This window comes from Pseudopodoces humilis, chromosome 13 (genome assembly GCF_049639895.1).
Source record: "Pseudopodoces humilis isolate 2021_Gansu_Grassland_sample_001 chromosome 13, ASM4963989v1, whole genome shotgun sequence".
In the NCBI taxonomy this organism is placed as follows: Eukaryota; Metazoa; Chordata; class Aves; order Passeriformes; family Paridae; genus Pseudopodoces; species Pseudopodoces humilis.
In genome coordinates this window covers 2,458,449-2,483,385 of record NC_142212.1, presented here as the reverse complement: position 1 = coordinate 2,483,385, position 24,937 = coordinate 2,458,449, and the positions used below count along the sequence as shown (strand labels likewise).

The window sequence follows — 24,937 nt, the reverse complement described above, 5'->3', positions numbered from 1 at the left end:
AGTTTTATTAATGGTCTGGATGAAGGAACAGAGCACCCTGTGCAAGGGCACAGACTGGGAAATGGGGAGGTGTGGCTGTGCCACCAGATGGATGAGCTGCCTCTCACAGGGAGCAACGGGCCAAGAGGAATCCCGGGATGGCTGGCAAAGGGAAAGGCACACTTGTGCCCCTGAGGCAGGACAGGCTGGGGGCCAGCTGGCTGGGAAGCAGCTCTGCAGAAAAAGCCTTGGGGTTCCTGTTGGGCCCAAAGCTGAGCAGGAGCCAGCAGCGTGTCCTCACAGCACAGGGCTGCCTCCCTTCCCAGCAGCACTCCCAGTGCTCCCACCTGGGCTGGGCTCCCAGGACAGCCTGGGCTTCCTGGAGACAGCCCACCAAAGGCATGCAGAGCTGAGGAAAGGACTGGAGCACCTGACACACAGAACACTGGGGCTGCTCAGCCTGGAGAGCAGAAGGCTCAGGGGGACCTTCTCAACAAACAGCTGGTGGGAGAAAGTGTGGAAGATGGAGCCAGACTCTTCTCACTGGTGTCCGGTGAAAGGCAGAAAGGAGAGGAGAGCAAAGGTAGAAAATTCCATTTAAAGGTCAAAAGCTGTGAGGGTGGCCAAACACTGGCACAGGTGCCCCAGAGAGGTTGTGAAGTCTCCATCCCTGGGGGTACTGAAAACCTGACTGGACATTGCCCTTTACAGGTGACTCCACTTGGGCAGGAGGGGTTGGGCTGGACCAGCTCCAGAGGTACTTGCCAACCTCAACTATCCTGTGTCTCTGAAATCAGCGGCTTTCTCCAGCCATTTCACCTTCCCCGTGTGGGCAAAGGAGACAAAAGGTGGAAAATGCACAAACTCTTCCATGGAAATCCCAGTTTTACTCCTAGTCCTCTTCTAGCTTTTCCCATTAACTGTTTCTAGGCTTCTCTGAGAGCCTGGTGCACAATCCTCGGATGCTTTAACTGTGCCAAGAATATTTTACAAACAAGGAAAAACATGTTACCAGCAGGATGAACTTGTCCATGCACTGTGGGGTAGAAGGGAAGTATTTTGTAACTTGGTTACCATTTCCCAACTCTGCCAGCTGTGGTACCTATGCAGGAATTCCACATCCCTTCTGAGGCTCCATATTTCGCTCATCTGCAGCGCTCGGAGGGAACACGTCCTGCCTTTCACAGAGCTGACAGCCTCTTAAATTTATTTAAATATGCCTCGTTCCCAACCCTTCTCTTGTACATTGGTTCTTTTTCTTCAACTGCAAATCTCCAGGTTTAATGCAAAAACCAAGGTTATTTATCAAAAAATGCAACACTAAAACCATGCTTTTTAAACTAAACACGAGTAAAACCAGTAAAACTTGAACCAGAAACCCTACAGCTCTTAAAATTGTACCGTACGCTAACATTTCCTGCAAAAGGACATCAAACTTCCAAGTAAAGCTTACAATAAAATGCTATTGACCCTCTCCGTTGTTTTACAGATGAAATTAAAGCCGGTATTTTTATATAACCTCCACAACGCCCTTTATTTATCTCCACTGGCACATAAAAAACCCATCCAGCATGCGGAGCATAACCTACCTAGAGAGAAAGACTGTTCTCTTACGCAACTGCTCCACTAAGGATCCGTTCCCTTGGAGCACCACTCGGGAGCTGGGGAAGGAGAAGGATGGAGCATCCCTGGAGCTGGGCAGGCTCCAGGGCGGCGGGGCCGAGGCTGCCCAGGTGCCAGCCCGGACTGCAGGGGCTGCGGAGGCTCCGGAGCTATCCCGGCACACCGAGGGAGCTCTGCTGCTCCCTTCAGAGCCAAATCATCGCTCCCTGCCTGCCTCAGCACGAGAGGGATCCCACTGAGGGGCTGGCTGAAGCTTTGGCATCAGGTTTTAGCATCTAAGTTAAAGAAAAACACCTCTTGAATCTTCAGCTGGTTTTTGGTTTTTGGGTTTTTTTAAGCCCTTTTTCAACTGGCACGTTAAAATTAATCAGAAATGTGTGATTTTAATCATGGGGGGGAGGCTGGAGTTTGATCAGATAATGTATAATCTGAACGTAATTAATCAGAGGAGTACTTGTTAAATTCCAGGGAACTGTAACATCCTTCATTGTGTCTCCTTGAAAACAGAATGAAAAAACCTGGCAAAAGGCAGCTTGTTCTCCACAAGGTTTCCCAGTCAGGTTAATCAAATGAACCACTTTCTCCCCTTCAGAACATGATTTTAGGTGCAAGCTGTAAAAGTATTTCCATTTCATAAAGGAGGTGGAGGTCCATTTAGAGAAGCCCCACTGCTGGAGTCCTACTGCAGTGCAATGGGCTCTCAGTGAGTGGGAGAGGGAGTTACAAGGTCAAGACTTCTACATTTATTCCAAAATGTAACAAGGAATTACTACCTCCACAACCGGCATTTGACAATGTGAACTGCAGGATGAAAATTTAAAAAAAAAAAAAAAAAAGCAAAAAAAAAAAAAGCAAAAAACACTTTTAACATTCTCATATGTTAGCACCATGAATTCTTGCAGTTGCTGTGTTCAGTCAGGAAGATACATAAATATATATTTAGTAGGATTCAAAGAACGTTGCATCCCTAATCCAACAGCCCTGGTAAAGATAAGCTGTATGTTTTAAATGCTGGGGGAAGACGAAAGGGGAAAAGAAAACCTTTCCAAGCTGTTTCCTAGATATATGGTATGAAATTTAAAAGGAAAAAAGCACTCACAAAAGTGACTACATGGCAGCTCTCAGAAGAACAGTATGATACCTAGTTCATCATTACCACGTCTTCTGCAACCTGGAATCCTGCTGGGAAGCGTGAAACTCTTCCAAGCTGTTCCAATATACATGCATGCAACCTTTTTATATATGCAGAAAGCATGAGGAATATCATGCAGTTTTGATTTGCAGCAGAGAAGAAAACTGACCTTTTCTGTGAAAATGAATGTATATTTAGCATTGATGCGGGCCAAAATCAATTCTCTATAGAAATGAAGACAGATACACAAAAAGGATGAAAAGGGGGCACACAGAGGGAAAAAAAAACCCTAAATGGGAAAAACCTTCATGCTGCATTGCTCCACACAACTTATCTACAAGCCTTATTTTATTGCCTTTTTCACCAACTTACTCATTTTACCAGCACTACAGGGAAAATGTGAACCCCCCTCTTCACAGGTAGCAATTTGAATTAAAATGAGAGGAGCATGAACAAAGTAAAAGCTGTCTGTGATCAGAGACCTGCTGGATACCTGAGTCAAACAGTTATTCCAGAGCAAGGTACAAGAGCCAGTCATGCATATGGATGACCTCTCACAAATTAAATGCTAATCAGGAATGCATCTCAGCAGCAAAAAAAACCAAAACATGTGGACTGTGGAGTCGACCTGTAATCCCTTTTCTAAGCAAATACTAACAAAAAACCCTCATTATCAATTTCGTACCACAAATATCTAGCATCAATCTCAAATCCCAGCAATAAAAGCGCAATTTCCCCCCTATTAAACGTGCCAGCTCTCCTCCAGGCATCCCAACTTGTGTAATATCCCTGCAATCCTTTCCCAGCCCCACAACAGAAAGCAATCAGGGCTTCAAAGGAGCAGAAAGCCTGAGGTTTATCCTAACGAAGCGCTTTATCCTGAAAGCAGAGCCCTTCCCTTTGAGCCACCTCAATACTCACCTTGCAGAAGGGATGGGGAGCACCCGCGCTAAGCATCTGCTGGCGGCTGCCTCCGAGCGCCAGGGCTGCCCACAGCCATGGCCTCGGCAGCCCTGGGAACGCCGGGCGATGCTCTGGGAAGTGGCCCCGGCTGGGATGGGAGCAGCTAAAGTCGGGAATTGCGAGGCTGGGGCTGAGCTCGGCTGCTGCCCGGAGCGCAGGAGCTGCCAGCGCCGCAGGCACGGATCAAACGCACAGAATCTCCCTTTACATAATCGGAAATGACTCCCGTAATCTGAGGGTTTCTCTTAAAGCGTTGGGTGCCTCATGAGCAGCCAAAAGCTTTTTTCCATGCAGCTTGGTGATGATTCTTCCCTTGATAAAATTAATAAATAAATAAATACTAAAGTCTAGCTGTCAGAATTCTTAATTATTGCACCGTGCACCTCAAGAAAGCCTTTCCCCATCTTGCCACAGGAAACATCATGCACGGTTAAAAGGAATTAGAGAAAATTCCCGATTTTCTTCACATTATTTTCTAGTCCATCTCAATACAAAGGCAATGTTTGGGGTTTTTAACCTGAGTGCCCTTTGCTTTCAAGCAGACACACTGAAAAACTATAAACAGCTCCAGCAAGGAACCCAGCTGAGGATTACAGATTTTCCTGACAAGAAATAGCTTTGTCTATCGTAAGAGAACATTAAAGTTAGAAAAATACAGCAGTCAAAGTGCACTGCTCACATTTTAATGAAATGTGAGCTTCCGAAAGGAAAAAAAAGGCACATCCAATTCTTACCAGCGATGATAAAAGCAAAATCCCATCCACGTGTTTTCCTCATCACTAAAGAACTGATTTAATCAAAATCAAGCCCCTACGTTTCAAAAACAACAAGATCATGCTGAATTCTCAACATACCGAAGCCCAGCAAACGCTTTCTGATGCAAGAGAGCCTTTTAGCTATGCAGTTTCTCTTTGACCTTACAGAATAATCTACACGAGTCGCAGCGTTACCTTTGCAGAGATTCCCAGGGCACGAACCAAAACCTAATGCATCACTCAGCCCCAGTCCCCACACCATCTTCCCATCAGCTCGCGCCTTCCCCGGCGGCAGCAAAATGCCAAATAAACGAGCTCGGAACGGAAAGGGGAAAGATTTTTTTTTTTTTTTTTTTTTTTTTTTTTTTTTTTTATTATCATCATCACCACCACCATCACTATTGCTCTCATGCTGTGGATGTCGCTACTTACTTGGCTAAGACATCCTCCCCAGCACAGCAGCCTGCTCGCGGCTAGCGGGCGGAGGGCTCAGGGCTCGGCATGAGCCGCTCTGCAGACCGTACCACCGCCGCACCGCCGGGGAGGCAGCGCGCAGCATCCCGCAGCATCCCGCAGCATCCCGCGGCATCCCGCAGCATCCCGCGGCATCCCGCACCGCCGCCAAGGGGACACCGCCGCGGACACCGCGGGGGAAGGAGCAAACGACAACAACAGCAATCAAAAAAGAAAAAAAAAAATTAAAAAAAAAAAATTATGGACTGAACCACCATGTTTGTTGTTTGCGATTTTTTTTTTTTTTTTTTTTTTAATGCTTCCCCCTGGGATAATGACAAAAACGGAAGATGGCAAGCGACCAGGAATATGCCACTTACTCAGAAACGGGAGAAACCTTCAAGGACAAGGGCTGTCAAGTCCTATCACTGTCGCTGGAGGAGGAAAGGGGGGGATGAAAGGAAGGTTGTGGAGGAAAGGGGGCGCGGGGAGCGGCGCATCCCCGGCACCCCCGAGCAGGCGCAGGATGCGGAGCCCGCAGTGCCCGGCGCTGCTCGGGCTGTGCCCGCTGATGACAGCCCGGCGTGTCCGTGCTGCAAATTACTTCATAATCACCCTCTGCAAAGATCCGGCTCGCTCGCCCTCCCCTGCTCTTTCTGTTTATGTAAGAACAATGGGGATTCTAAGCAAAATAGGAAGGGGGGAAAAAAAAATTTTAAAAAAATTAAAAAAAAAGAGGCAGCCTTGCAGCGCTGTGGGGTTTGTGTTGGGTTTGTGTCCCTGCCATGCCCGCCAGAAATCCAAAACCGTACAGGAGGAACAGCGAAATATCCCTGTTTAACCTGATCTGATCACATCAGCATGTGCTGTAAAACCACACACACATGCCAGAGCAGCTCTCTGCCCTTCTCTTCCTCTTCCTTACAGCCCTGCACTTGTGGGAATCACTGCATTTTATCTTCAGCTTCTCACCATCCATCCCAAGCTATTATGTATCTGCTCTTTTGAATTATTAGCACATACAGGATTCAGAAGCGTAAGAGGCTTTTCCAATGGAACACCGTGTTATGGCAGTGCAAAACAAACACAAATATCAAAAATAAGACAGAGACATCAGTCCTTTGAAAAGCAGAACATTTTTCTGTGTAATAGTTTATTTTTTCAAAGGAAACTGTGATCAGTACATGTGCCATGTCCAAACTACAACTTCCCTACCTCAAACCATTCAATCCTGAGAGTGACTGAACACAAGAAAATACAAAATACTTTTTTTTTTTTTTTTTTGGTGAAGAATGTGTAAAACAGTACAGATAAAAGTTGAGATGTGTTCTGTGGCATCCTAGGACAGCAGTGGCTCATGGCTTGCCTGTGCCTTGGCCAGGGTGGGCAGGAGCACACCTCCCTGAGCAATAATAGGAGTAGCTGTGCTGATGCTCTGTCATCCTGCCTTACTCGCTGCTCAGAATATCAATTCAGCCAGTTAAACCAAAAGTCTGCACTGCACCAAAATGGAAGCTATTTAAAAAAAAAAAAAAAAAAAAAAAAAAAAGTGCTGGGATCATTGATCAGGAGTTTTATCTATGCTGATCAATTTTTTCTTAACGAAGTAAAATGTAAATCAGGACGAGGATCAATGCAGAATTTTCTCATGTGAGACTGCCTTTGTCATTAGGAAGCTACAGGCAATTACATGCATGCCAGGACACCAGATGCAGTGACTTTGGGTTATATTAAGCAGAGAGACGTGTCCCCTTTTCAGAACAAGTTTTCAGTACAAACTGCAGCTGTGAGGAGTTTGCAGTGCAGCTCAAACTGAATCCTAGCCCTGAACAAAGCAGTGCTCGAGTTAAATGTCTTGTGCTGAGGTCCCAGACCCATAAATGTTGGTGACCTCTACTGCTCTGTCAGAAAAGCAGGAAGATACTGAGACATCTGCAATTATCTGACATTCTTTTTTTTTTTTTCTGGTAGAAATTTTAAGGATAATTTGAAAAGTGGTAGAAGGCTGATTGACACAGTACTGAAATACATTAAAGAAGACTTTTTTCTTACACTGTCTTTCCTGAAAGAAGAGAGGAATAGCTTAAAGAAATTCAACATAGCATAAAATCTTGTTCTGTTGCCGGTTTGATGAGTGCTGCTCTCAAAGACTTTCTGTCATACTACAGAAACTTCAAGCCAGAGACAGAATCATAAGGTCTATATCAGAAAAAAATCTCTAATTCTTGTTTTTAATTAACAGGATAGGCAAGGGAATAAAAGGGGGAGAAAAATAACAACAGAAAAAAAATAATATGTTCAAAAGGGAAAGAAAACCTTAGTTTGAACATTTCATTATACACCAAATCCAACCAGCTCTGCAGATGAATATTCCCAGTGCTCACTCACCGCAGGCCTCTGGAGCACCAGAGCACATGAGGAGATGGACAAGCCAGGAAGATTTTTGGAGGTTTGTTTGGAACCTGCTCACAGGGTTGTGTTGGTTCTACCTCCCCCACACCACCCTGCGGCCAAGGCCAAGCACTAATGCTGATCTCCATCCTAGAGGATGCAGATCCTGGAGCTCCCAAGCCTTGGATTCGTGCACCACGCTGGAGCCTGCCTTGGGTGCGCGTCAAGGAGCTCAGAACAAAGAGGAAACCTTGTGTTTGTCCTCATTTAAAGCTCCCAAGTGAAAACTCTTCAGAAATGGCCCAAACCTGAGCTCCAGCACTGCTGAGGCAGGGCCAGGAGTTCTTTGGTTCCAGGTTGACACCTGCTCACTGCCCTCAAAGCTACAAGACCACAATCCCAGGGAATACCTGCTACCCACAGCAGGTACCCTCCAACCGGAGCTAAAAATAACAATTCCGCCCTCAGAAATGGGCCAGCCAGTGAACAGCACCCCTAGGAACACTCTGAGCTCAGAATTTAAAGGGTTGGGGAGTTTATTATTATTACTTTTTGGACACAACTGGGAAAATATTAACATTTTCCAACCTGGCTTCCAGCACATGCAGCTCAAAATGGCTGCAGCGTTGGCTGGTGCTCTTTTGAGGTATTCCATCATCAAATTTAATAGCAAAGCCCTGCAAACAAGACACCATCTGAAATGAGGGTTTGTCAGCAGATCTTCATGCCTATTAAAGCATCCAGTAGCATGTTATTTAGCTCTGACAGAAAAACAATTTAACACCTTAACTTGGGGGCAAGGAGCGGAAATGGAGCAGAAAAATGGAATGGAAAATACAAAGATGCTCTTTGGGACTGAGTTTAAAAAACACGACAACGCTTACGGGATATAGAAGGAACGAGACTGTAGCTGTTGAGCTTGAACTGCAACTTGACAAAACCCTTTGCCCAGGAAAACTTCAACTGGCAATTTATATTCAGAGGCAAAAAAGCCTACCTAATTTCTTTGGAGAAAATTTTAATTCCATATGTGCTGGTGATAGACATCACCAGCACATTTCAAGGTCTTTATGAGATAATTAATGACAGGAAACACAGGAACATAATTTTAATTCTTCTTTCAGGATCTTGGGGACCAAGACCTCCTTTCCAGTGAGGTTGTCCAATCAGAGGAACACAGCAGCAGATTTCTAATATTTTCCTAATCACAACCCAGATAATTAAACTAGAACAGCAGACTGGCAGCCTCTCGTATTTTTAAACCTCATTTGCTACGTTTTTAAAAACAAGAGTTAAATCTGTTTTCAGATTCGGTGTCTCTCCAGTGTGGGAATGCAGAGCAGTAACATTTCTGCAAGGAAACAGCTTGCACTCCCAAACTGCGCAAACATGTTGTTATCCTGGGAAGCAACACGACCTAATAAAAGGAGGAGTGGAGGAGAGGGACCTCAGAACAGTCACAGTCAAGGACTTGCCCCGCTGTTCCCTGACTGGGAGATGTTAGTAGGTCACTTGATCCCACTGTGCTTCAATTTCCCTAACTATAAAATCAGTGTATTCCCGAGTTTAAATTACAGCACTTTGGAGCTGGTTCCTTGGTTAACCCTTCCCTGCCCTTGGGGGAAGCTGTTGGGCACACCTGGATGTGCTGGGGGAAGTTCTGGAGCTAATCCAGGCACAGGGCTTGGATTGAGAGAGCCCCAGAGCTCCTGTCCAAGCCCAGCCATTCGCTGTGTGATTTAAACTCGGAAGCTCGCCGTTGCCGTGAACTCTTTATTTTATCTGCCACATTTATTTTCCTTTACAAATTGCCACTTGCTCTGACTGATAAATTATTGCAGCTCAAATCAGCTCACTTCCTTGACCAGCATCCCGACTTTCTCAATATCTGAAAGGAAAACTACCAGCCAGCCAGAACTGCAGTTCTCCCTCTCCTTCAATCTCTGCTATCTGAAATCTCCAAATATCCCAGTTTTTCTTTTTTCGCCATCTAAAAGCCATTCCCACAAAGAGCAGATGCCTGCAAGGCTGTCCCACCATTACTGTCCCCTCCTTGCCACAGGTTTTAAAAAAAAAAAAAACAGGGTCCCAGGATCACTCAAGCAGGAAGAAAAGTCATTAGGCTCTTCCAACAACAAGAGAAAAAAAAAAACTAAGAAGCATTAATTAGCCTGAGCTTCCCAGTAAAGCTTAAGTAAACCTGGCTCACTGCCACAGCCTCAGCACAGCAATGACAGAGAAGCATCTTAGCAGCCTCCTACAAAGGGATCTGCCCTGGCCACAGTGAGGACCTGCAACATCTGACACAGCTAAACCTGAATCCCCTGCTGAAATCAGCTTCTCAACAGCCTAAAAATACAAAACCTGTGTTGTACCAGCATCCAACCATATTTTTGGTTTAAAAACATCTCACATGTAGATGAGAGGAAATATTTGTTGACACTCAGAACAAATCTTAGACCAAGAGTGGTCTGACAAGAGCTTTGAAGAGCAACCTTGTGAGGGTGCCACAACTTCTTGGAACTGTGGATAGGCAGCAAAGGAATCCCTCCATCATCCCATAAATGGGCATTTAAACCCCATAAACTTGTTCTCAGAACAGAATTTGTGCCAACTGCCTTCCAGCATTAATCTGTTTACTTAACATTATACAGTGGTCCTGGGAGGGAGATCCAAGTCCTTTGTGGTTTCCACCACAGGAATTTCCTCCCCTGCATTCTGGAAGGGAATGTTACTCTTCCCCTGCAGTCTCATATCACTGAGATAGAGATGTAGAGATTTCTAATCTCATGGAGATTAGAAATTTAATGCAAAATCATTTAAACTCAAATTATAGGATTGTAAAATTTAAAGGGATCACATCAGCTCATACCAAACCGCAGATTTCAGACAATCTGACTTTGAAGAATATTTGGAAATCAGGGTGAAACTTTGCACAAGTAGATGGGTTACATGGACTCAGCCCTCTATTACATCAAAACTATTCTCTCAGAAAAATAAAAAACAAACAGAGTTTGGAATCAGAATTTTGGTTCAGTACCTTCTTCTGATACCACTGATGCCAAATACTAACACAGCGTTCTAAAAGTTCTTTTTCCTTCTTATTTGCTAAACTTCTGTACAGGAGACCACTTATCTTCCATTTGCAAAGAATATCCTGAGCAAAATGTGTTTGAAGGAGCCATGGAATTGTGTAGGACTGTGGCATGGATGTGAACCTCGAGTACCCTCTCTACACAACCAGGTCACACCATGACCTTGGACTGCACCTTAAAAAAGAAACCCACCTTTGTTCTGTTTAAGCTGCTCAACTGTTTCAGTCAGATTTCAGATTAGACAGTGAGAAATAATAGCAGAAAATTAAATTACAAAAATGGGCTGTTATTAATATTATTAAGGAAATGCGTGCTCCTTTGAGAACTTAAAGCTTTCATTCTTCAATATATGGACTTTTCCTGCATACCTGCATCTCCTGACCGTAAATCTCATTAGCTGACACAGTGGCTCCCATTGTGGCCTTTTTATCAAATGCCTCTGAATGGAGGCTTGGAACAGCCTTATTTATTACTCTAATAAAGGCAAATTATTAAAAACGTAAAGGGAAACAACTGTGGGACAAGGTTCAATCACTCTCAGCAATTTGAATGGGAGAACAGAATTTTTATAAACTTTGAAAAAAGGACTTTTGATATCTCAGCAAACAACCCAACCCCGATACACATTTCCTAGTAATTAATCACCTGCAGCGATTGCCTCCTGTTGAGGAGAGGGTTTTCCCCATATAATGAGATAAAAGGCTATGTTTAGCTTAGTGGGCAAAGCAATCTGACCTGTTAAGCTTTGCTAAGCCGTGGCTATCTGTGCCCTGCTGATCACCCTGCCTGCGGAACGTGCGCACACGGGCGGCCCCCAGGGCGGCCTGGAGCCCCATCCTGGGAAACCTCCCTGGAGCCAACTCCTTGGAGGGTGTCCCCACAGCCCAGAGCCCCATCCTGGGAATCTCAGGGCCATCCCAGAGACACCTCCTTGGAGGGTGTCCCATCCCAGAGACACCTCCTTGGAGGGTGTCCCATCCCAGAGACACCTCCTTGGAGGGTGTCCCATCCCAGAGACACCTCCTTGGAGACACCTTGGCAAGGTGTCCCCACAGCCCAGAGCTCCATCCTGGGAATCTCAGGGCCATCCCAGAGCTACCTCCTCAGCAGGTTGTCCCCACAGCCCAGCACCAGGGGCTCTCCTCACTGCAGGAGGGCCACAAAGCTGCACAGCTCTTGGTGCTCCTCTGGGTGGGAGGAGGAACTGGAGCTGGCCCGTCACACAAACCACTGAGAACCCCGGATGTTCTTCCCTGTGCCACAAAGCTCCAGCTTAGCTAAAGTAGTCACTTTGTGCTGCTGATGTCACCACCCAGGCTGGCACTGCCACCCCGCTCCTGTGGGAACTCAGACTGCTCCCAGAGCCTTGGAAGGGCTCACTGGTGCTGGCTGGAACGTTCTGGTACAGCCCAAAAGGTTTCACACAGCTCCTGTCCCTCCCTGCGTGGCAGCATTTGACAGAATGGCTCCACTTCAGCCAAAACAAACAAAAAATGTGTGAATAACAATAAATCAGTCCTTTCAATCCCACTGGAACGTCTGGGAATAACTCTCACAAAAGCCAGTCCAAGGGTTCAAGCAACTATAGAGTCAAACCTGACCTGAAATTATCACAATGGCTTTTAGAGTTTAATTTGCATTTGTGAGTTTAGTTTAGTTTGTGGCTTTTAGATATAAAGATTCTCCTCTAAGAACTTAGAATTTGTATTCAGAATTAAATCTAGATTTGAAATAAATGTTCAAATTCTTCAGCAAAGAATGAGTTTTACAATAAGAAAGCTTCAAGAATTATTGCTATCGATAATTTACTTAGAGATGTAACATATAATTTGCACAAAAATACTTATCCACATTATTAAATATTAAACTAAATACAAGACCCAAAGTTATTGTAATAAATATAGCCAGTATAGGAAACAAAAATGCACACTAAATGAAAATTAGGTGGGTGTCAGGCTTGGCTTCCACACTGAGCCATGCCCTGAAGATCCACAAGTTGTTCCTTAACACCAGATGAAACCCTGTGAAAAAATAGTTCTGAAAATTTTGCCAAAATATCAGAACTTTTTGAAGCAACTGAGTTTAGGGCTTGCCAAAACATTATTGTAGAGTAAAAGAGTCTGTCCAGTGCAGAAGAGTGAACACATGAACAAAAATGTTATTGGAGAAAGAACCCCACCAATATCTAGTCTAGAACCATCTCATATCCAAACAAAATTGACACATTTTATAATATTTCCCTTAGCTAAATAACCCTTCAAACTGTCCTTTATTTTAAAACTGTCCTTCACCAACAACACTGATGTGCTGCAGATTCCTCACTAAGAGGAAAGGTTCCATTCCTTCAGAAAGAGTTAAAAAAAAAATAATAAAGGAAAAAACCCAAACCAAATTAAAAAAAAAAAAAAAAAACTCATTCTGTTTGGTTAGAAATGTGTCAAGAAAGGATTTAGGGGCAAAGAATACATGGTAGTACCTCTCTTATCCCACATAAAGAAGCCAGGAAATACAAGAACCGAAAGACCAAGAGGAAGGAACCCAAAGCAGTCACCACTTCATAGAATCACAGAATATCCTGGGAGGGACCCACAAGGAGCCTTGAGCCCAACTCCTGGCCATGGTTGGGCCACAGCCAGGTTTAACCTACCAGAGAGCACAGTCTGGGAGGTTTGAATGATATCCTGATTACATTTTGAGTGATTTATTGACTGCATTTTTACCTCCCTTTCTTCAGAGCCAGAATTGTTCTTTTCTGCATCAGCAACAATTTGTTTCAGGCACTGAGAACAGGACGCGGCATTGTGCAGGGGAAATAAAAGTCTGATTATTTATTTCACTGCAGGTCATTTGTCAGCTCACATCCCAAATCCAGCCAAATTCCCCTCCACAGAGCTACAGGGACCACCGGGAAGAGCTCCAGGGCCAGAAGACAAATTCCAGAGCCCAGAACTCAAGGCCTCATCCAGAACTTCTCCATCTGGATGACCAACATCACCATCCCCTTTTCCAGGGCTAGCTCACAGACATGATCTCTCAGCAAGGTTTTTGCTCCAAATAAATCTTTTGGATGTCTTAATGTCCAGTAATAAACTGATAGATTATAGTGATAAAAATCCCAACAGCCTCCTCCTGTCTGAGGCTGGCAGAAGCCACCCCTCCTCCTTGCCCTCACCTGATCAACCACAGGCATCCTGATCTCCATAAACAGACATGATGGGGGAAAATAATTTTTTTTAAATAAAAAAACAAAACCAAAGAAAGTAATTTACTAGTAAATAAATACTAAAGCCTCGCTGGGAGGTTGAGAAAATAAATCTGTGAAGTTTGCTTTAATCACTCCAAAAAAGGGAAGATAAGAGGGAGAGTTTGAAGTGCTTGTAAACCAGTAAAAGCCAGGAGAGCATCAATTTTTTTTTTCGCCTCTTTAAAGTGTTACAAGGTGGTTATGCATGGGCTGATAATTTAATACCATTAAGAATTCATCTGCTATTTCAGCTCAGTAATTTTGAAAGTGTCCAGCAGCATCAGATAAGTAGAATTTCTACTTTAATCCACATTTCTTCTTGGAATCCCCATATTTGGAAGGATTCCTTAATTTCTTTATACAAATAGCCTTTTCTTCTTTAACACAGCACTGTCCTACAAAGATCCACTTCATACCTCTGTTACATATCTTGGAGTTTTGCTCTCTAAGTCAGACACTACAGTCTCTAAAAACATACAGCTTTTATTTTCAAAAGCCCAAGGAAAAGAAGATAATCAGTAATGCATATACTTGTGTACATATATAATATATACAGGGAAATTCCTAACCTTGAAGGGAATGGTGTAGTAAGACCCATATTTCTTGAACACTGATGTCAGCTCTCAAAGATGTTCCTTGACCTTGAGGATAAAAATAAATTGTGCAGCCCTGCATCATGTCCTCGGCTTAGTTCACTAAAGACATCTAAATGCTCTGTGCTTACATACCATAAAACAGTTAAACACAGATATTCCATATTAATTATATTTAATACTCCTAACTTCGATTTGTGGAGAGGAAAATTGGGTTTCCCAGGAGCTGCTGCAGCTTCCAAACATCCTCTAATTCACAGGCACCAGAGATGCTCACAGTGTTATATTTAGATAAAGTAGTGATGAGAACCCTCAGCACATTATTCTCAAAATTAAATCCCACTGAGGTTTTTTTTTTCCTCTTGCCATTTCATTAATTTCAGCTCAGGAGCAACAATGGAAGATCATAATACATGCAAGAGATAAAATAATAAAATATATAATGAAACATTGTACGGAATCCTATGTTTTCTACTTTTAAAATAATGGAATTTTTGGTAACTCCTGTGCCTGGGAGAGAAGACTCACAGAGCAGCATCCCCAGACTGCTGAAATGATGTCTGCTAGCATTAATTCTCTAAAGAAACATCTGAATGCCAAGCTCACCTACCCTTTAGAAAGGCAACAGCTTCTCAGGGAAACATTTCAGAGAAGCTGCCAGCCTTCCACTCCCTGTTTTCCAGAAATCCTGGGGTCCCCCTTAGGGAATGATGTCCTTGGTGCCCCCAGCACTGGCACAGCCCAGGTGGCACCTGAAGGGTCCCTGCTGGTGCTGCCTTGGGCACCCCCAGAGCCGTGTCCGGGCTGCTCCTCCCCAGGAGCCTGATCCCTCCAGAGCCAGGTACAGCACCTTCAGTTCCCAGAGGCAATTTCCCTCTCTGGGAAGGAAACTGAGTGTGCATTCCCTGGCCTGGCTGGGAAACAATTCACAGTGCTGGACACAGCCACGGCTCAGTTAATTAATAGAGGTACAGAGCCCTGCAGGTGTCCAAGGAAATTGGTCCCAAGAGAAAAAGGTGTCCCTTGGTTGTCACAAAGACCCTTTTATAGCTAAACAAGTGTTCTGTTCACAGACAAAACCCTAAAACACCGATCCCACAGCACACCTGTAGCCACCCCCTCACTAATGTCACCTGAAGTCGTGCCACTGACACCAGCAGAGCCCTCCCCAGAGTCCAGAAGAGCTTCATACCAACAAAAAAACCTGATCATTTGTTAGCAGAGGAACTAAAAAGAACCATTTCCTCTATCTATCCTCTAAAATAGCTGGGAAAGAATCTTTGGGATGCCTCTTCTTCCTCCCTACAGGACTATGAAAAGAACATCTGACAAAACAGAACTTTATTTTACATCATTTGCTTTCTCTCAGCCCAAACAAAGTTAAATATAAATATAAATATAAATATAAATATAAATATAAATATAAATATAAATATAAATATAAATATAAATATAAATAATAGAAATAGAAATAGAAATAGAAATAGAAATAGAAATAGAAATAGAAATAGAAATAGAAATAGAAATAGAAATAGAAATAGAAATAGAAATAGAAATAGAAATAGAAATAGAAATAATTGTGCAGAAATTAAGTCGATCACATTATTAAGAACAGAAATTAATTTTTCTTAGAGGAGATATAATTTTGATGGGTGTAAAAGGAGGTAGTTCTAAACCAGCTGAGGAAAGAAACTCAATGAATGCCCTGGAAGGAAGGATGGCCAAGATTTATGAAGGACCATCTAAAATCCTTCAATATGGTATTTAAGGAACCCACTGGAAAAGGATGAATTACATGAATCAGAGATATAACAGCATTAAAGAGTCTACACCAGGATATTTAATTTATACAAGTTTTGGATCCTGTGTTTCCTGGAAGGCAAAAATAATAAATGCTGAAATCGCTGTCTGTAAAGAACAAGATTACGTCACTTGTAAGAAAATTGGCTTCTTTTCTTCTGGTTTATGAGCAAACCTAAACACATGGTTTATTTGGGCACCATGAATAGGGAAAGTGATTGCACTGGTGTTCCAGCAGTGAAAGACTCTGGGTGTGTTTGCAGAATCAGCACGAGAGCAGCAAGGATTTCAATCTCTAGGAAGGGAATGTTTAACCAGCACAAAGGCAATGAACATTATTCTGGCACATTTTTCTATCCCTCACAGAACCAATCCAAGTAGTTATTTTAAAACACCATTAGTGACTTGTGCATCCAGCAAAAGGAACTAAAAAATTTGCTGCTGGACATGGCAAAACCAGCATTCAGTTAAGTTTGAGTAATGAAGTTTTACAAAGACGTAGTGATTACCTTAAAGAGCTCTGGAATTTTATTTTTTTAAGGGTTGAAACCTCAAGATTTGAAAGCAAACTTAGACATTTAATTTCCAAACCAGCAGCCCATCTTTTATAAATATGGCACCTAATGAAATCAAGCATCAATGAAATCAAGCATCAACTTCAGTTTACACTGAGCAAATGTTGTGATATTGAGTACTTCTCTGGGGATAATGTAACAGTGAGATTCAGATCCTTTATCCCTTCCTCTGTCACCCCGTACTGTGGCTGTAAATATCCGATCCCACGTTTACAGGCTCGAACATGATCCCTGCGGAGATCTCGCTCAGATCTCCTACACACGCCTTACATAAAGCCTTGCCTCTCCAGCACCACACAATCAGCTCAAGCTCCACCAGGCTCCAGAGATGTATATTTAGCTGGAAAAGAATGAGAGTTAGCATAGCTTATGTTTGGTTATATCATCCTGGAAAATCCTGGAGCGAAGAGCTGAGCAATTAGTCTGTGCTGAGCTGCCCCAGTTCTGCGATGGGTTCTCAGGCCAGACACTTAAAAACCAAGTTTGAGACCTCTGCAGGCTTCTCCTCACCTCTGGTGGCACTGCCTGGCACCAAGGTCTGGGCCAGCACCTTCAATTCCCTGCCCAGCTCCACTCCTCCTACTTTAAGATACTTTGTGGGAATGCCACCTGGAGTAAAGTGCTTCCTCTCCCCGCAGCTGAACAATTAACTGAGGTTCTTCTGAGCGCTAAAAACTTGCATAACAACTGGGATTTTTTCCTGGAGGAGGGGTTCACTCTGCCCAGCAGTTGGGGTGGGGGAACAGGGGCTGTTTGCTCTGCCAGTGTCCCCACGTGGGTACCACGGACCCTCTGCGGCTGCAGCAAACTCAGACAAAGCCACAAACAAGCCCGTGATGACAGAAGAGATTTCAAATAGAGGGTGACCATGCTGCAACAGGATTAGCTCAGGGCTAGGAAGATCCAGGCTTAATTTCAACATCCATCTCAAATTCTCCCTGTAACCTTGACCAAGTGATTTAATTTCACCGTGTCCGCTTCCTAAATATATCCACGATAGATCATCTCCCAAACGTGCAGCGAGGACAAACAGAAGATTGCTAAATACTCAGATAAACTCTCAGTATTGAGGGCCTTCCATAGGCAGATATAATTTACTGGGTAAATACAAAATAAATATTAAGTAGCCAAATCGCTGGGGAATTTATTGCACTCTATTATATTGCAGCAAAAATTCAGAGGAGTAAATTCAATATTCCATGTTTTACTGAACAGAGCTGAGGAGGACTACAGACTTTTTCTTGTGAGTTCTTAAAAGTATTGAATACTTCCTCTTATTTTCAGGGATTAGAAAATCTTTAAAACTGTTCAGAGAATCTTTCTCCTAGTTTTTAACCTACATAAATTCTGGTTAAATTGACATTGACTTATCAAGCATAAAAGTCAACACAAGACTGAGGTCTGAAGGAATCCCAGCCCCAGCACTTCTGGCTGATCTCAGGAAGCAGCTCCTCTTTTTCTGGCTTACCTTCCACATCCCATATTCTTTGCTCTTTGCGTTAAAATCATCTCTATTGATTTAATTGCATTTCCAGATCTCTCCAGGTATAAAACCAAATTCCTGCTTCCTCAGCTTTCAACTGGGATATTTTATAAAAACCCCAAACCAAACAACCAAAACCTGGCACTCTTCAGAACACATGACACCTTTTTGTGTAACACAGATGTAAAGCTTCTCTATGCACTGAACAACACCTGGAGCAGCTCCTCCAAGCCCCACATCCAGAATGGTTTAGGTTGGAAAAGACCTTTAAGAGCAGCACTTCCTGAATGCCATAAAACCCTCCAGTATTGGGGTTTTTCTGCTAATAGTGCCTGTTTCTGTCTTCTGTGAGCTCCTAGTAACAAGCACACTCTGAAGAGTTTATCCATCTGCCCGATGTTGGAATCTGAAAAACAGCAGCAATGCTGCCAGCCCTTCTTTCTGCAGGGAAGAACTTCCAAACTTCCTTTGCTTATCCATGAGCACTGGCAGGGGTTCCTCTCCCTCCACACCTCCAGAAGCGTTCCCTGTTTGCTCCACAAACCCCAAATCCCAGAGCAACGCCTGCATCTCTGCCCCAGGGCTCGCTGGCCTGTCTGGGGGAGCTGCCCAGGACCAAGAGCCTCCCTAGCAGCAAGGTCCAGCAGGATAAAGGGGGAAAACAGGGATCCTGCTGCAGGGATAGCACCAAAGCGGGCCAAGCCACCAGGCAGAGGCATAGCCAGCACACAGCCACCAACTTCCATCAGCAGTGCCACAGCTGGAAAACCTCTGCTCCAAAACCACGAAATCCTCCAGAAAAAGGGAGTGGGACAAATCTATTAAACATTCTGACATGGTAACTCCATGGAAAAGGCTGAAATGCCATTGCCCAATCTGCTGGTGTCATTGTGCTTCTCCACAGAATTTGAACTCGCAGTCTAAGGAACACAGCCTTTTATTTATTAGGATGAATTATCCAAACATAACATCTCACAGTCTTGGCTGCAGGAGCCTGCTTAAAGCAGGACTAGACAGAAGCAGAGAATCTTAATCCCAGTCCTTTGCTTCAAAGGAATGCTAAAATGCTCAAGAAACAACTGCAAGTGGCACTCAGAGCCATGGTCTGGCTGACAAAGTGGTGTTCAAAGTTTGGACCCCGTGATCTTGGAGATCTTTTCAAACCTTAACGATCCTGTGACTCTAAACAGGAAGTAAAAACAATGTAAAAGCTTTCAGAACTATTTCAGTGCACACTTCAGCAGGAAGATCCAGACTGAGTGCTTAGCTAGAATGGCTGGAAATAAAAAAAAAAAAATTAGAGATGGGGAAGAAAATGCTCCTCCTCCTCCTGCTCCCTGCACTTTCCCAGTGTCCTATTTCCCAAAAGCTCATTCTGTTTTCTCTTTTTCACCACTGTAAATACAGCTGAAATCAAAGAACTCTACTATTCTTCCTGTTGGACAAAAGCAGGCATTACTGTTACAGGTGTGTTTTGCTTGGAATATTTTTATTCACTCTCTTCCACTGTGATCCATTCTTTCTCATTCTGGGTATCCTCACTGCATGCACAGGTAGTGTCCAAGGGACTATCAACTGTGGAATAAGAAAATGGAATTTTTCCTCCCTTTTTTTGCCAGTCTTGCCTGGTAAAGGACACCAAATTCCTGCCTTTGTAAGAGAGGTGTGAGTGGTTCTTGCCAGGTGGCTGGCAAAAAATTGATAAGGGCCCACCCAAACCTTCTCACAGGTGTAGGTGTATCACAGAAACCACTAAGAAAAACAGAAAAAAAGAAAAAAAAAATCATTCAATGGTTCAAGGTCCCCTTTGATTAGGATTTGGGTTTATTGTTACTTTGATTGAAGTTTTGTTTCCCTTCCCTATCCCAGAGGGAGAAAATACCTGGGTTTCCTTACCTGGGTTTCCTTGCCTGCCTCTCTCACAGCACCTGTTTCCCTAAGGAAGTCCCCAGGGTGAGGGTTTGGAAGGCTCAAAACCCCCCTGTGCTCAGCCCTTCCCAAAGCTCAGCCCAGCCTGCCAAAGCTCAGCCCTTCCCAAAGCTCAGCCCTTCCCAAAGCTCAGCCCAGCCTGCCAAAGCTCAGCCCTTCCCAAAGCTCAGCCCTTCCCAAAGCTCAGCCCAGCCTGCCAAAGCTCCTGACGTCAGGTGAAATTAGGGCAGCACAAAAGCGCTGCTGAGGAGGAATCACATCCTGTATCTCATTTCTCTCCTTGAAGCAGCAACCAAATCAGGGCATTATTTTCCATCTCCCATCCTGGATGGCTGCAGTAATTTGGATTTTCTTCTCCTTAGCTGAGCAAGCGTGAGGGAGGAGGAGGAGGAGGAGGAGGAAAAGGTACTAATCTCTTTAGAAAGCAGCACTTGACTCCCAGTGTGTAGGTGATAATGAGCACTTCTAGGGAGCTGACATAATACTGAGCATTTTTACAGGAGGAAACTTTGCTGTGAGAGGAGCCAAGGTCCACTGAAGAGATTAATTAATGATTTCTCTTCTCACACCGTAAAAAAAAAAGCCCAAATACGATTAACTAAAGTGATTCTACAGTTGTTCAAACATCCACAATGAGAAATGACAGTGGTACCTCAGCCCACTCAGGTGCCTGGAAAAGAAGCTACAGTTCACCTTAATTAATTCTCCAGAAAGAATGAAAATGTCACCTTTTTGATTAAAACCAGAAGGAAATGCACATTTTTCCATGCAGAAAGAAAAACAAAACAAAAAAAAAACCACCAAAAAGACCAAAAAAAAAAACTAAAACAAAAGAAACCCAACTCAATTAAGTGTGGCAAGTAGCAAATAAACAGGAAGCAAATTTAAAATTAATCAGAAGATGAACATTCCCCAGCTCCCCACACATCTCTCTCCGATGTAATTAAGCTAAAACTCCGTCCTTACAGAGGGAAAGAAAGATGCAATAGCTTTATTTACATATAAACAATTATTCAGCTGTAAACAGAACTCACACACAGGAGTTAATGGAGTAATCATCAACACAGCTATCGACTACATTTAGATCTCCTCTTCAGGTGCCAGGTAGCAATTTCAGACTCCTTCACCTCTGGAATTCTTAAATATTCCCCTCTTTATCTGGACTCACCTGTGCCACTCCTATTTTGAATACTCTAAAGACTGTCTCAGGTTGGAGTTTGGGGATTTTTGCCTCTACCAAAACATATTTGCACAAAGAGTGTCTGAGCCACAGGCCAGAACTAAAAATTAACCAGGCACATGTAACTTTATAGAGCCTACCAACAGCACGGAGATACTGCCTGAACCATGGCCTCTTTGGAAATCCACAAATGTTTGCTGGAGAGTTGGACACGTCTCGCCACAGCAAATCTCAGTTTACCACTAAAAATCCCCATGCAAGACTTGTTTTGAGGCAAAATTTCCACCTACTCCTGCACATTTTCCTGCCCCAATGCTGCTTTTGCCCCAGACACTGGCCTCCATTCCCTACTCCCAACCTGAACATCTAAGTTTTCATTGTACAATTGTGTTATTTGGCACATGAAGAATGAGGTTAAGTGGTAAATTATTGCCTTATCTTTGCGAGATGAATTAGGCCTAGACACAAAGGTGCCGAAGGTAATTATCACATTAGATGAGGCCAGAATCACAAAGTTAACTCTGCACAACTCTGCTGTGTGGAACTGCGAGTTTGCTCCTTCTCTGGAGTCTCTGTACACACAGATTTCTCACTCAGAGGTGACAAATAAACCTCTACATAATAATCCAAATTAATGTCACTGTGAAAGCCACACTGCTCCCTTATCCAAGAACAATCTCACAATAGAAAAACTGTTACTTTTTGGTTTATTTCATCTTTCTGCTTGGGTACAGATTCCACAGGTTCTTTTCCACACTCTGGGACAATACAAACCATGCAATGTTTCAGTTTGGAGGTTAAGCTCTCAGAAGCAGAATGGAGCACAGTTAAGCAGATCCAGGAGCTGCCTCCTGCCAGAGACCTGTGCCACATCCTCCTCCTCCTCCTCGCGCCTCTCCCTGCTCCCAGTGTGGGACTGGAGCTTGTTTTCACCTCAGAGACATTCACTTCAGAGACCTGGATTTACAGAAATTTCATTTCTGTCTTCCTGAAGCTCAGCATTTGCTTTGTTTCTGCTTTTTTTCCCTTCCCAAACTATCTCTCTGCAGGGTTAACTGCAGCAAAGTGATGCTCAAGGAGAAGGGAAAGGGATTTTTTTTTGCCTTTGTCAACAAATATTCCTTCATGGATCTTAATTTCAACTACTACTCCATTGGGCCATTATCACTGCCCAAGCAAAGCATGCTAGTTTTTCATCAGCTCCAGGAATAAAAAAATCCCAACTGGAAGCCAACTGGTGCAACAGCTCAAATGCAAATTTAAGTTCACAGAGACACACGGGTTTGGATTTTGCTTTCTGCACTAGTGACTCCTCTTAGAAAAAAAAAGAAAGAAAAAAAAAAAAGGTGAGAGAAATTACGAAGAGCTGAAGCTCTTCCCTTTAATGCAAATGTAGCTGAAAGTGCATTAACCACATAACATTCACTGGGTATTAATCCCAATGCTAAAATTGCCTGTGATCTTATGGAATGTCTGCTGTGCCTGGGAAGGGACAGGAAGGGGAATGTAGCAGAACTGCTACATTAAGGAGTTTCAACAGAATCAGCCCCATCCTACATCCTAAAGAATGAAACTCTTCTCTAAGTGCTTTTCCTTCAGCTCCAGAGCTTTAGGTGTTGGATAGGCTGTTCCCACCATGGGCTCCTCAAAGCTTCAGCAGGACTTGGATCAGCTCAAAGGCAGGAGCCAGAGCAGGGCAGGACTGGCCCATGGAGGTGGAACCAAAAATGCCAATCCCCAGTTTTCCACCAGCTGAAGCTGTGATGCAGCCACGTCTCAACCCCACCAAACCTCACAAAGTTCAGTAATTCCCTTCCACAAGAAGGTGATTGTGCCATGGATGATGATTCCTCACTGACCACAAAGTGTCTCTGATTTCAAGCTGTTAAACCAAATTGAAGTGTCCCAGTGGAGAACATCTATCTGTGGTGTGCATATTCACTGTGCAAAATCCAACATAAATCACTTCTGCTCAGGAAACTCTGAGCTGTGCACAAAAAGAGAATTTTCTATGTCCCTCAGAAGTTACAGCCTCTTTTTGCAGTTATTTCTCACAGCTTTTCACTAATATTCCCCACAATAGCAAATAGAATATGCATGGGCATGGTCACAACTGCAAAGTTAGTCTTTAATGAAGTTATGTGCTCCCAGTTATTAATATATTCCACTCAGCATCTTCTGTACCATGCATTCATAACAACCATATGGATCAGTTAAAAACAAACAAACCAGCCCCAACCAAAACAGGTTGGCTGCAAACTCCAGAGTGGCTTCCATCAGGGTTGTGAAAATGGTTACAAATTTCCCTAAATTCCATTCTAAAAAACCCCATTTTAAAACCTCCACATTAATCACTGTGAGATTTGTGGCACATTTTGGGTGGGTCTTGCTGTAAGAATCGCGTGAGTGCTGCTTCATTGTGCCACTGAACAGACTGGAGGCAAAGGATTTGCAGGAGGGACTTAAGATCAGGGAAAAAAAAAAAAAGGATGAGTTTTCAAAGCCTCTCCTGCATTTCAATTTGGGTTGGTCAAAGTGAAACTGCTGTAATGTATTAAAGAATATTATATTTTGTGTACACATATTGTAAAAGAGCAGACTGAGTAGCAGCCTGCACGAATTGCCAGACACTGGAATTAATCTGTCATCTTGCAAGGTCACTATCACCAGGGAGCAGCTCTGGCAACATGATGGGTGATGGAAAGGCAGAGTGAGTAACTAAATCAATGACTCAATATTGCTCTCTAGGAAATGATATTTTGGGTTGGATGATACTCTGCTGTGAGATATCTCTTCAGCAGGGAACAAGGTCAGGAATAATATTGCACTAACCAGGAGCAAATAAACATGGAGATCTGGCATTGTAGATGGAAAAAATTCACTAAAATGTTTTTCCTACATCACTCACTAATTATTACTCATAATTAAAGTTTATAAATATTTCTTCATACCACATCCCTCTGAGTCCAAATCTTTTCCAGTATGCATCTTCCATTCTAAAAATATTTTCTGTTTCACCACTCAGCCGTCAGCTGAATCCTTCCCTTAATCCCTTCCAGGTATAAAATTAAAATCAAAAGGAAAAATGCAATTTCTACAAAGCCCCAAGAGCCCTTCTGAAATGTGCTGTGCTGACATGTGGATTTCCAAACCACATTAGGACATTTTTGACCTTTTGCACTTTCAGATCAGTTGCAGTAAAGATATTGGGTGTTTTGCAATAGGAGCTCTCCCCAGGAGAGTTTGCATAAAGAATTGCTTCTAGGAAAATTTCCTTCTGTTTCAGAATATGAGTGAAAGGACTACTTTAGAAATAGGTAAAAATCAAAAAAATGGAATTTTAGCAACCTATTAGGAGCTTTAAAATCCTGAATGGCAGAATTACTCCAGATATATAAATGATATTATGGTGAATAATGTCTTGTCTATCAAAATTCACACAACCAGACAACTCCAGCACCAAACAATTGCCAGTCTAATGTATACCACCACAACCTTTTAAGTTCATTTAACAAACAATTAGAATTAGAAAATTAACAGAATAATCCCAGGGAATGTACTTAAGATATGGAAAGAATCATTAAGGTCTCATGGCAGAATAATTTTTCTTCATTTTGAGTTGCTTTGGTTCTCTGTCCTCAATTTGAAGGGGAATTAACAGGTGTGATGTTTAATGAAGTTCTATAAATACTGTGGATTGCCTTAGAACTCCATGGGACTGGCATTGTGAAATTACTGGCAA

The 24,937-nt window shown here is 43.2% G+C and overlaps 1 protein-coding gene across 17 annotated transcripts in view; it reads right to left on the bottom strand.

Moving 5' to 3' along the window:
• The window catches only part of ATP2B2 (ATPase plasma membrane Ca2+ transporting 2), a 395,747-nt gene that overhangs the window by 219,473 nt on the left and 151,337 nt on the right, over window positions 1-24,937 (bottom strand). Inside the window, exon 1 of one of the 17 annotated variants that reach the window (XM_088061654.1) lies at window positions 5,286-5,342. The exons of 12 other annotated variants lie outside the window; for them this stretch is intronic. The gene's annotated coding sequence lies outside the window, so the exon portion shown is untranslated. Of the gene's footprint in view, window positions 1-2,743; window positions 2,786-3,655; window positions 3,772-4,647; window positions 4,752-4,884; window positions 5,017-5,285; window positions 5,343-24,937 lie in introns of those variants that run through there. 4 more of the 17 variants (XM_088061653.1, XM_088061652.1, XM_088061655.1 and 1 more) reach the window with 4 other exon arrangements.